Genomic DNA, 12,016 nt, shown 5'->3' on the forward strand with positions numbered 1-12,016 from the left:
TTTTCTCCTGCTGAAGCCTGAAGGCAAACCAAGATGCTGTGTCAATTACAGAAAAAATCAATGAAGATACTGTTCGGGAGTCCTTTTCACCATTCAGTGCGGATGGTATCCTTCACTTTCTAGCACTGATTCATTTACTTTCCACCTCTCTGGGGGCTGCTGACATATTGCTACTCTGAAGAATGTGAAGCTAAATCACCTTTGTTTCTTCCCGCAACTTGTTCCTCCATACCACGTGTTAGAGGAGCTGCCCATGACCTCTCCGCTCTATAGGACGGAAGGGCAAGAACTCGTGGGGCCAGCCATCACCTTGGGTGCCTTCCTCCACCATCCTGGCCTCTCCTCACAAGGTGCCCAAGGCCCCACAAAGCCTCAGCCTGTGGGTTGAGAACCTTGTGAATTTTACACCCTGCTCCCTCCAGTGTGTCTGTCCCGATTCTAAAACTAGTCCCTGCTCCCGTGCTAGTGTCCTCCCAGCTCACTAGTGTTGATAAAGGAGCCTTCTGGAGAAATAAAGGCTGTTCCAAAGCAATGGTGCTGATGAAGGAGGTCCAGACATGGGGCACAGGAGCACTGCTGGAGCAGGTGCCCAGCCAACCACCTCCGTGACTGAAATTCCCCACTGCAGCCACTCGTTTGAGTTAAGTAATGGTTTCTACTTTGCCCTGTCTTACACTTACAACATTTCTGGAGAGGTTAAACCTTCAGTCCCTGTACTCATTTCTTATTGTCACTATAATAAATGAGCATAACTTTTTTTTTTTTTTTTGGCCGTGCTGGGGATTGAACCCAGGGCCTTGTGCTTGCGAGGCAAGCACTCTACCAACTGAGCTATATCCCCAGCCCACAAATTAGCATAACCTTGTAACTTAAGACAATAAGAACTGATTCCGAGTTCTAGAGGCCAGAAGTCTAAATGGATCAAAAGGGCTGAGTTCTTTCTGGAGGCTCTGGGAAAGAATCCATTTCCTTGCTTTTTCTAGCTTCTAAAGCCTGCCTGCATTCCTTGACTGTCTTCTTCCTCCATTTTGAAAATCAACAGCATAGCAATTTCCGACCTCTTCTCTCTTTTTCTCTCTCTCCCTCTCTCTCTCTCTCTCTCTCTCTCTCTTTCTCTCTCTCTCTCTTTCTCTCGCACACACACACACACACACACACACGCACACACGCTCACACTACATCACCTTTTCTGTGTTCTTTGCCTCGTATCTCCTCCTCTCCCATTGAATCTCTTATGAGGACCTTTGTGATTGCATTAGGCCCTCTCAGGTAATCCAGGATCATCTCCCCATCTCAAAATCTTTAAATTAATCCTACCTGCAAAGTCATCTTTTTTTGCATGTAAGGTCACAGAGTCACAGATTCCAGGGATTAAGACAGGGCATTGGAGGAGCATTTTCTGTTCATCACACCTCCCAACTCTTTAGTAGCTATGAATGAAAAAATCAGATTCTTCCCAGCTAAGGGACAGGAGATAAATTGGGAGATGCCAGAGAACTGGGTAAGAGGGGACAGTGGGTACTGAAAGGGGGCGAAGGGTGTAGAATTGAGAAGTAGGAGTGATACAGAATTGCTTTCGGTGGCTTATTTCCTGGCTTTCTGAGCAGCAGAAAGGTTTTCAGCTATGATGGTGGTGTCAGCTTGTGCTTTGCATCCTCGACTCCACACACAAACACACACACACACACACACACACACGCACACACAGAGTGATGACAGGGAAAGTGCAAAGTAAGATGGAGAATTAAAGACAGGAAAGGCAAATATCCCCCAGATCTGGGATAGACAAAGGGAAGCCGAGTTGAAGAACTGCGCTTCAGAAGAATGTGCTCCAGAGCTGAGAATGTGGTCCCTGGGAAGATAAAGGAATCAAAAATCCTGGGAAGCCAGGCTGACACCTGAACCAGGGGAAGCCTGGGGGCTCCCTGCTGGTGAAAGGATGATGGAAAACTTTCCACACAGCCCTGCCAGGGGCAGCTGTTGAGATAAAACTGTACGGCTAGGAAGGCAGGAAAACGCAGAGGCCGCCTCACAACCACAACCCAGGCCAAACCACCACAGACTTGATGATCAGTTCTGAGACATCAACAATATTTCTGTGCCCAGGATTCCCAAGCCAACTGTCACTCACTTGCAGCAGAGCATTATAAGAACCAAACTTCAAGACAGAATAGGCATTCCGGTCACTCTTGCTGCATAACAAGCCTCGCCAAAATTGTGTATAGTAAACAAGTCATGTTGCCTTGCTCATGGATTCTGCGGCTGAGGCATTCAGCAGGGCACAGCCGTAGGCCATTCAGGACGTCTTGCTGGCTAGCATCACCTGGAGGCACCTTTGATCACAAGTCTGGTGGTTCATGCTGGCTATAGTGTGGGACCTCAGCTGAGCTGTTGGCTGGTCTCTCCATGCATTTGCTCCATATGGGTTTAGTGCCTGGTAACTGTGAGAGTGAGTCCAAAGAGAGCAATGAGGAAGTTTGTGGCATCTTTATGGTCACCTCCACCATGATCTATTGATTGAGGCAGTCATAAAGCTCTGAATAAAGCAAGTGGCTCAGACCCCATCACTTCATGTGAGAAAATTTACTCAGCTTCTAACAAAACCATGTGAGATGGGACATAGTTTTTCCTGATAACTTGGTAACCAATTCTGAGACACCAGAAATATCATCACAGACTGAGATCTGCAATACACCAAAACTGAGTTCTGTCTTAGAAACCCCATGAGATGCATAGAGACACCATGGCAAGAGTATAGGAAAAATGTCCACCTCACTCAAAAGAAGTGTGAAAACTAATATTCCTAAATTAAAAAAAAACTAATGCTAGAACAGATAATCAGAAAAATAAAAACTGAGAGATGAAATCACTTTACAAAAAAAATTGAAAAAATTGAGCAATAAGAAAAGTACTTTTAATCAAGTACTTATGTAATAATACTCCAAAACAATGAAATAAATCTTAATATCTATGAAAAATATTAAGTTATTGTCAAAAAATAGCAGAATTAATAAGAATAGATGATTATGAAAATAACTGCAGAAATCCTTTTTAAAAAAAGCGTAATAGATGAGATAACTAAACTTGATATAGTCAAAAAGAGAATCAGAAAACCGGAAGACAGGACAGAATAATACTTATACCACAGGTACACAAGAAGATGAAGATTTTTTAAATTGGTCAAGAGGAGAAGTTTCAGTTCCAGTAATAGTAATGCAGCTTGTTTCAAACTAACCCTCTCACATGTAACAATTGTAAACTCTATAAAAAATATAAAAACAAATATTCAAAGACATTGGAGAACAAATAGAACAGGTAGAAACTGGAAGAGATATCCCATGAAAAGAGGAAACCACATTGGAGGATTTATAGTCATTTTCAGTCACAGGAAGATCCCAGTCCATACTGATGAGCAGTTAGACCATAAGAAGACAGATGAAGTCAAAATAACTTGAAATTTCAGAGCATAGTGATCTAGATCAGTTGGAAATTAGGGAGGGAGCTCCTCAAAAGCAGTTTATAACATGGGGTGCCAAAGTCTGCAGGTAACCTCCCCTTAAATATTCTCACCCCTAAAATGCATATCCACAATGAAGACTCCAAAAAGACAAGTAAAAATCAAGTTGAGAAATTGAAACAACTGAGCAGAACTACCAGATCCACATCGTAGGAGAGGCAGAGTTTGGAGCTTGATTTCTATCAAGTTGCAGGCACTTGGCAAATATCTCCCCCTTACTACAGGCAAAACCAAACCTCCACAAGTCCAAAGTGATCATTGTGATTTAAATCCATGCTTGAATTAATCAGAGGAGGATAACAGAATTCAGAGCCTCTACAACATACCCGTCATAATGTCCAACATATAGTTGAAAATCACTAGGCATGCGAAGACAGAGGAAATGTGACTAATATCAAGGAAAAAAAAAGTAGTGAATAAAATAGACTTCTCCTCCCCTCCCCAGATGCTCCAGGAAAATATATTGAACAAATTCTGATATTTTTCTGCAATGAAATATTGTCCAGTTCTTTTTAAAAGGAAATGAACTGCATTGGGTACATGCAATAACATGGCTGATTCTCAAAAACATTTTGAGTAGAAGATTTCAGACCCCAAAGCTATATTCTACATAGTTCTATTTATAGGAAGTGTAAGAACAGGAAAAACTAGTCTATGACCAAAAAAAAAAAAAAAAATCACAACAGCTGTTTCTGAGATGTGGTAATGGACAGGATGAAGGCAGTCAGTTCATGATGATGGAAATGTAGGTTGGGATTTGGTTACACAGGTACATACATTTACTAAATTTTACATGTAAGTTCTATGCATTTCCCTTTCTATAAATTTTGTCTCCATTTAAAAAGAAATTTAATGTTAAGAAATAGAGTATGCTAAGTGAAATATGCCAATACCAAAAAAAACCAAAGGCTAAATGGTTTCCCTGATGAGTGGATGATGATATATAATGGGGGTGGGGGGGGGTGGGGGGTGAGAGAAGAATGGAGGAACTTTACTAAGAGGGAAATGAGAGGGAGGAGAGGGCAGGGGTTTGAAAAATGGTGGAATGAGACAGACATCATTACCCTATGTAGATGCATGATTACACTAATGGTATGAATCTACATTGTGTACACCACAGAAATGAAATGATGTATCCCATTTGTGTACAATGAATCAAAATGCAGTCTGTAAAAAATTTTAAAAATATACTAAAAAATTAAAATTAAAAGATGCAGAGTATAGTTGAAAAACCTGACCATAAATGTGATCAGACTTCTAGAAGAAATGAGGAACTGATGACAAGGCGATATTTAAAGAGGAAATGGCTAAAAATTAATGAGATCTGATGAGTCCTTGGATTTAAAGTGTATGGCAGGTGCCAAACGGAATAAACAAAGATAAATCCCCACTGAGACATAGTGTAGTGACACTGCAGAATATTACAGATGAAATGATAATAGCTAGGAGACAGAAAAGATCACCACAAAGACATGCACATTAAACGATCTCAATCTTTTTATTAGCAGCATCAATGACAGAAGACAATGAAACAATAACTTCAAAGTGCTGAGGGAAAATAGAACAAAAACTATATATCCTGCTAAATGACCATTCCAAACTAAGAGCAAAAAAGGGGGGCATTTTAAATATGTACAAATGTATGTGTGTGCCCTTCAAGGGAACATTTCTGTCTCCCTTTGTGCTTCTGCATTGCCATGAGCTGCACAACTTCCTCCCTCTATGTGCCCTTGGCCATGATATTCTGCCTCACTGCAGCCCAGAGGCCACAGACCCAAGCAACCATGAACTCAAAGCTCTGAAACCACGAGTCAAAATAAAACTTTCCTCTTTATAACTTGATAGTCTCAGGAATTGTGCCACAGCAATAGAAAACTGACTAACATCATATTCTTCCCAAGAAGATTTTTAATGATATCTATTAAATGATGTATTACCTTGGATGATTGGTTCACAACAGATACAACTAATCTGTTTTTTGGGTTGTCCCTGCATTTGTTATTTCCCATATGATTGCTTTAAAGATCCCTGTGCAGGGCTGGAGATGTAGCTCATTGATGCTGTTAAAAATAGAATGAAGAAGAAGAAGGAGAAGGAGAAGGAGAATGAGGAGGAGAATGAGAAGAAGAAGAAGAAGAAGAAGAAGAAGAAGAAGAAGAAGAAGAAGAAGAAGAAGAAGAAGAAGAAGAAGAAGAGGAGGAGGAGGAGGAGGAGGAGGAGGAGGAGGAGGAGGAGGAGGAGGAGGAGGAGGAGGAGGAAGAAGAAGAAGAAGAGGAGGAAGAGGAAGGGGAAGGGGAAGGGGAAGAGGAAGAGGAAGAAGAAGATGAAGATCCTGGTGCATAACTTTTTGTATGAGTTACCAAGGTTACTAAGACATATTCCTAGGAAAGGCTGTCCTAGGAAATTCTGATCATGTGTCAAGGCCTAGCCTTGTTGGAACAGATGGATCATTGAGTTCTTCTCTAATGAAAGGCATCTGGGGAGTACAAACAGCCCTGGATTAAAAAAAACCAACATGTTATTTTGAATCTGTCTCTGTCCCTAACCAGGCCAGCCAACTAATTACTTCCTAGGGTTTCAGGATCCTCCTGTGTAACTGTTGATTTAGAGGAGGCTTTGTCCAATTTCTCCCTACTCTGATCTTCATTAATTTGACACATAGGCAGATATCTTTCTTCTCAGACCCCCAATAAGAGGCTTTGACTCAATCCAAAAAGAGCCCTGTGTCTCCAAAAAGGGCTTTGGCTCTGAGGCCATGGAAATTTCTCCTAGTTCCAGCTCCCAGGGCCAGTGACACTGCAAGGCCAGGACTGCTTGCAGAGAGAGGTGAAGCTGACACTGCACCCCTAGGTGGGGTCGGATTTCCCCAGTGAAGACAGACTGCGACACCCAGGACTTGCTCCTGGCCCCGGGTGCTGTGCTGGAGGCCAAGTCAGCTTCTCTTACCTGCTCAGTGGGGCCAGAGATGGCCTGTCTCCTTGATCTCTGGCCCTTCATGCTTAACAGACCCACAGGTGATGTTCTGGTGTTCTTGTTCCTACAAGCACAGAACACAAATCCCTGGCATCTGGGAAGAAGGCATAAAAAGATCTACAATTTAAAAAAATCTGTTTTCCACCTTAAAAGTGCATGTCCTTTAAGAGTTAATTCCATAATATTTCTGAATTTATTTTAGTGTAAAAATTTTCCCCTGTTCTTCAAGTAAATTGATACCTTAGGAAGATGCACTACATTCATCTTATGACTGTAAATACCCCCACAACCCCACTGGAAAGTATATGCAGCTCAGTTAGAGAAACAGGTAGTCCCTCAGGACTCCTCCTCTGCTTCTAATCCCTTGCCCAGTTGTCACTCCTAGAATTTATACTCAACCCTCTCAGGGCCAGCCGCCTTAGCTACTTCTCCAGCTCAGCCACACCCCTTTGTTGCAGAGGAGGGCTCCCTGTTGCAGACCTTAGGCCTTTGGTACCCCACTTCCCAGCACCAGTGAGGAGACAGGTGATGCCACTTTTCCAAATTTGGTGCCCTGAGGGACAGAATGGGATCAGGCTATCCTGACCAATCCCCTTTCCACAACATTTATACCTGGGCATGTTGGCCAAAGAACATAGGTAGGTGACTACAAAAGCAGAAAGGCAGGGTGTGGTAAGGAAGAGGATGGAGCAGAACAAAAACTGAATGATGTACAAAATAGAGGGCAGCCAGAAGAGGTCAGGAAGAAAGGATTGCCAGGCAACCAGTTCGCATGGATTGTCCCTACAGGGCACCAAGGCCTCCAGCTCCAGTGGGGAGGGGTTGGCACCTCCCATCTAGTGTTGGTCCTCACCCAACTGAGAGCTCACCCAGCTCTCCAGATAGGAGCAAACCTATCCATTGGAACCTGTAGTATAGGTCAACCATTGGCAGATTTTGCAAAAACAAACAAAAATACCTAAATCATTGCTGCTTAGAATAACTGTTTCCTTGCCCCTCTACTTGGGTAATGGCAGTCTGAAATTTTCTGTAAGAATTTACTGAGGGTGCCAGTCAGGAATATTTAGAAATAAGTGGTCTTCAAATATTTTTTAGTTTTATTTTATTTTTAATTGACATTTAATAATTGTGCACATTTATTGGATACAGTGATGTATTGATACATGCATATATTATAGTCACTCACCTCTATTAATGAAAACTTTAGATGTCTTCCCTATATATGTGCATTTATATTGTATGCAACTGCATCTGCTTATTAGTACATTATAAAACATACCCCCAGGGGGGTGGGAGGGGTTAGCGTTAGGGTTAGGGTTAGGTTTAGGGTTAGGGTTAAGGAGGGTGGTAAGAATGGAGGAAGGAAGGACTGTAAAGAGGGAAAAGAGGGGTGGGAGGGATGGGGGGAAGGGAAAAAAATAACAGAATGAATCAAACAACATTACCCCATGTAGATTTATGATTACACAAATGGTATGCCTTGACTCCATGTACAAACAGAGAAACAATTTGTACCCCATTTGTTTACAATAAAAAATAAATAAAACATACCCCCAAATAGTCATTTTCAAAGGATGAGTTCGAAATCAAAGAGAAACGGAAGGTCTGACGTTTTCTTCCTCTGCTCAGTCAGTCATCAAATACAATCCACTTTGGAGGCCATGGCCCCAAGTAACCTCATCATCTGTTATCCTATTATTCCTTAAATATTGCTGGAGGTGCCAGCCCTGTTCAACCATTCATCTTAGGTGTGCCAACTTCCTACACAGCGTGCGTGTCTTTGTTACCTGGATGAATGTGTCTGAAGGTGGGAAGAAGAGATGAGAGGATTAACCCTCACCCTCAAAGTGTCAGCCCACACCTTCCACAGTGATTCAGAGTGCGAGAATGATGGCTGTGCCCTGGTGCCGTGTTGGGCACCAGAGGAAGTACAAGGATGAGGCAGGCATGGCGACTGCTCTCCAGAGCCCTTGATCTTCTGCTCGGGGGTGTACACACATGCAATTGAGACTCAAGGCAGCTGGCATGAAGAGAAACAATGGGCCATGGAACTATGGCAGGAGAGCTGGGGAAGGGTGATGCTGAAACTGAGCTCGGAAGGACAGGCAGACATGGCCATGTGGGAGCGGGGAGAAGTAGAACTCCCAGCACAGGTGCTAGGTGTCTTCAAATTTAAGGTGATAAATATGCCCTCAGGGGCTGCCCTAATGGATAGCCTGTCCCCAAGTTATAAGAAACTTGAAACCATAGGAACAGCATACGTTCCCTTGGAATCAGGCAAGTCTGGACTCTGCATTGGTGCTTCCACTGACTAGCTGTGCACCCAGGGCCAGACTTCTCCTTCCCCAAGCCATGGTTGCCTTTTCTGAGGGTTGTTGCAAATTGCAAACACCAAATCATGTCAGGCATCTTCCTGGGTGCACAGTAAATATGGGTTTCACATCCGGATTGGTGCTGAGGGGATGCTGCAAGAACGAGGCAGCCCCGGGGTCTTTTCTACACTCGGGACCTTCTCTGGCTTGATCACACATGAACCACTCCTTCCAGACCGATTTGTTTTTTCTTCCTGGCCCATCTCCCGGTCCAGTAAGTAGTCATTTAAGTTATAGAGAAAAACACCAAGTCTGAAAGCAGACGCCCTGGTTCCAACACCTGCCAGCCATGTAACTGACAAGCCCTTATGACAAGCCTCTTTTTCCTCATCTATAAAATGAAGACATATGCATTCATTCAAGTTCTGTTTTGCACCTACTATGTATCAGGCACTATTCTGACACACAGAACAAGGCCGAGGATACAGCAATGAACAAAACAGTTAAAGATCCCAGGTCTTGACCAGAATATGCACTAGATGGACCTGGAACATCTTGTTAAGAGAGATTGTGTCAGAAGGTCTCAAGAGCCAACTTGAATCTCCTCTGGACTAGCCAATGAACAGAATAAAAAAAATTAATCAGAGTAAATTAAAACATCACATTTGTTAGATTCTATAATACACTTTTTTTCCCCAAAATAATGTTACCTTTTATTATTTTTTATCTCTTTTTATTTTTTTATTTTTATTATTTTTATTTAGCTTTAATTTTTTACAGACTGAATTTTGATTCATTGTACACAAATGGGGTACATAATTTCGTTTCTATGGTTGTACACAATGTAGATTCATACCATTTGTGTAATCATACACGTACATAGGGTAATGATGTCTGTCTTATTCCACCATTTTTCATACCCACCTCCCTCTCATTTTCTTCTACATATTCTAAAGTTCCCCCATTATTCTCTCATTCCCCATCCCCACCCCCATTATAAATCAACCTCCATTTATCAGGGAAAACATTTGGCCTTTGGTTTTTTGGGCTTGGCTTATTTCACTTAGCATGATATTCTCCAATTCCATCCATTTATTTGCAAATGCCATAATATTATTCTTCTTTTTTTTTTTTTTATTTATTGTGAACAAATGGGATACATGTTCTTTCACTGTTTGTACATAGAGTAAAGGCATACCATTTGTGTAATCATACGTTTACATAGGGTGATGTTGGTTGATTCATTCTGTTATTTTTTTCCCCTTCCCCCCACCCCTCCCATCCCTCTTTTCCCTCTATACAGTCCTTCCTTCCCCCATTCTTGCCCCCCTCCCTAACCCTCACTCTAACCCTAAAACTAACCCCTCCCACACCCCATTATGTATCATCATCCACTTATCAGCGAGATCATTCTTCCTTTGGTTTTTTGAGATTGGCTTATCTCACTTAGCATGATATTCTCCAATTTCGTCCATTTGCTTGCAAATGCCATAATTTTATCATTCTTTATGGCTGAGTAATATTCCATTGTATATATATGCCACAGTTTCTTTATCCATTCATCAACTGACGGGCATCTAGGTTGGTTCCACAATCTGGCTATGGTGAATTGAGCAGCAATGAACATTGATGTGGCTGTATCTCTGTAGTATGCTGATTTTAAGTCCTTTGGGTATAGGCCAAGGAGTGGGATAGCTGGGTCAAATGGTAGTTCCATTCCAAGTTTTTTAAGGAATCTCCATACTGCCTTCCAGAGTGGTTGCACTAATTTGCAACCCCACCAGCAATGTATGAGTGTACCTTTTTCCCCACATCCTCGCCAACACCTGTTGTTGCTTGTGTTCTTGATAATCGCCATTCTGATTGGGGTGAGATGGAATCTTAGGGTGGTTTTGATTTGCATTTCTTTTATTACTAGAGATGTTGAACATTTTTCCATATGTTTGTTGATTGTTTGTAGGTCTTCTTCTGTGAAGTGTCTGTTCATTTCCTTAGACCATTTGTCGATTGGATTATTTGTAGTCTTGGTGTTGAGTTTTTTGAGTTCTTTATAGATTCTGGAGATTAGTGCTCTATCTGAAGTATGATTGGCAAAGATTTTCTCCCACTCTGTAGGCTCTTTCTTCACATTGCTGATAGTTTCCTTTGCTGAGAGAAAGCTTTTTAGTTTGAATCTATCCCAGTTGTTGATTCTTACTTTTATTTCTTGTGCTATGGGAGTCCTGTTGAGAAAGTCTGGTCCTAAGCCGACATGTTGAAGATCTGGACCTACATTTTCTTCTATAAGATGCAGGGTCTCTGGTCTGATTCCGAGGTCCTTAATCCATTTTGAGTTTAGTTTTGTGCACGGTGAGAGATATGGGTTTATTTTCATTTTGTTGCATATGGATTTCCAATTCTCCCAGCACCATTTGTTGAAGAGGCTATCTTTTCTCCATTGCATATTTTTGGCCCCTTTGTCTAGTATGAGGAAATTATATTTGTTTGGGTTTGTGTCCGTGTCTTCTATTCTGTACCATTGATCTACCTGTCTATTTTGGTACCAATACCATGCCGTTTTTGTTACTATTGCTTTGTAGTAAAGTTGAAGTTCAGGTATTGCAATACCCCCTGCTTCATTTTTCCTGCGAAGGATTGTTTTAGCAATTCTGGGTTTCTTATTCTTCCAGATGAATTTCATGATTGCTTGTTCTACTTCTGTAAGGTACATCATTGGGATTTTAATTGGAATTGCATTGAATCTGTATAGCACTTTTGGTAGTATGGCCATTTTGACAATATTAATTCTGCCTATCCAGGAACATGGGAGATCTTTCCATCTTCTAAGGTGTTCCTTAATTTCTTTCTTTAGTGTTCTGTAGTTCTCATTGTAGAGGTCTTTCACCTCTTTTGTGAGATTGATTCCCAAGTATTTTATTTTTTTCGAGGCTATTGTGAATGGAGTAGTTTTCCTAACTTCTCTTTCTGAAGATTCATCACTTATGTATAAAAATGCATTGGATTTATGAGCATTGATCTTGTATCCTGCTACTTTACTGAATTCACTTATGAGTTCTAAGAGTTTTCTGATGGAATTTCCTGGTTCCTCTAAGTATATAATCATATCATCAGCAAATAGGGATAGTTTGAGTTCTTCTTTTCCAATTCGTATCCCTTTAATTTCTTTGGTCTGTCTAATTGCTCTGGCTAGAGTTTCAAGGACGATATTGAATAG

At 41.5% G+C, this 12,016-nt stretch overlaps 1 non-coding gene across 1 annotated transcript; it reads right to left on the minus strand.

Moving 5' to 3' along the window:
- Positions 1–768: 768 nt before the first annotated feature.
- On the minus strand, positions 769–845 carry Trnaa-cgc (transfer RNA alanine (anticodon CGC)). Its single transcript has one exon. It is a non-coding gene; the product is annotated as a tRNA-Ala (tRNA).
- Positions 846–12,016: the final 11,171 nt, after the last annotated feature.

The sequence above is a fragment of the Sciurus carolinensis genome, chromosome 15 (genome assembly GCF_902686445.1).
Source record: "Sciurus carolinensis chromosome 15, mSciCar1.2, whole genome shotgun sequence".
In the NCBI taxonomy this organism is placed as follows: Eukaryota; Metazoa; Chordata; class Mammalia; order Rodentia; family Sciuridae; genus Sciurus; species Sciurus carolinensis.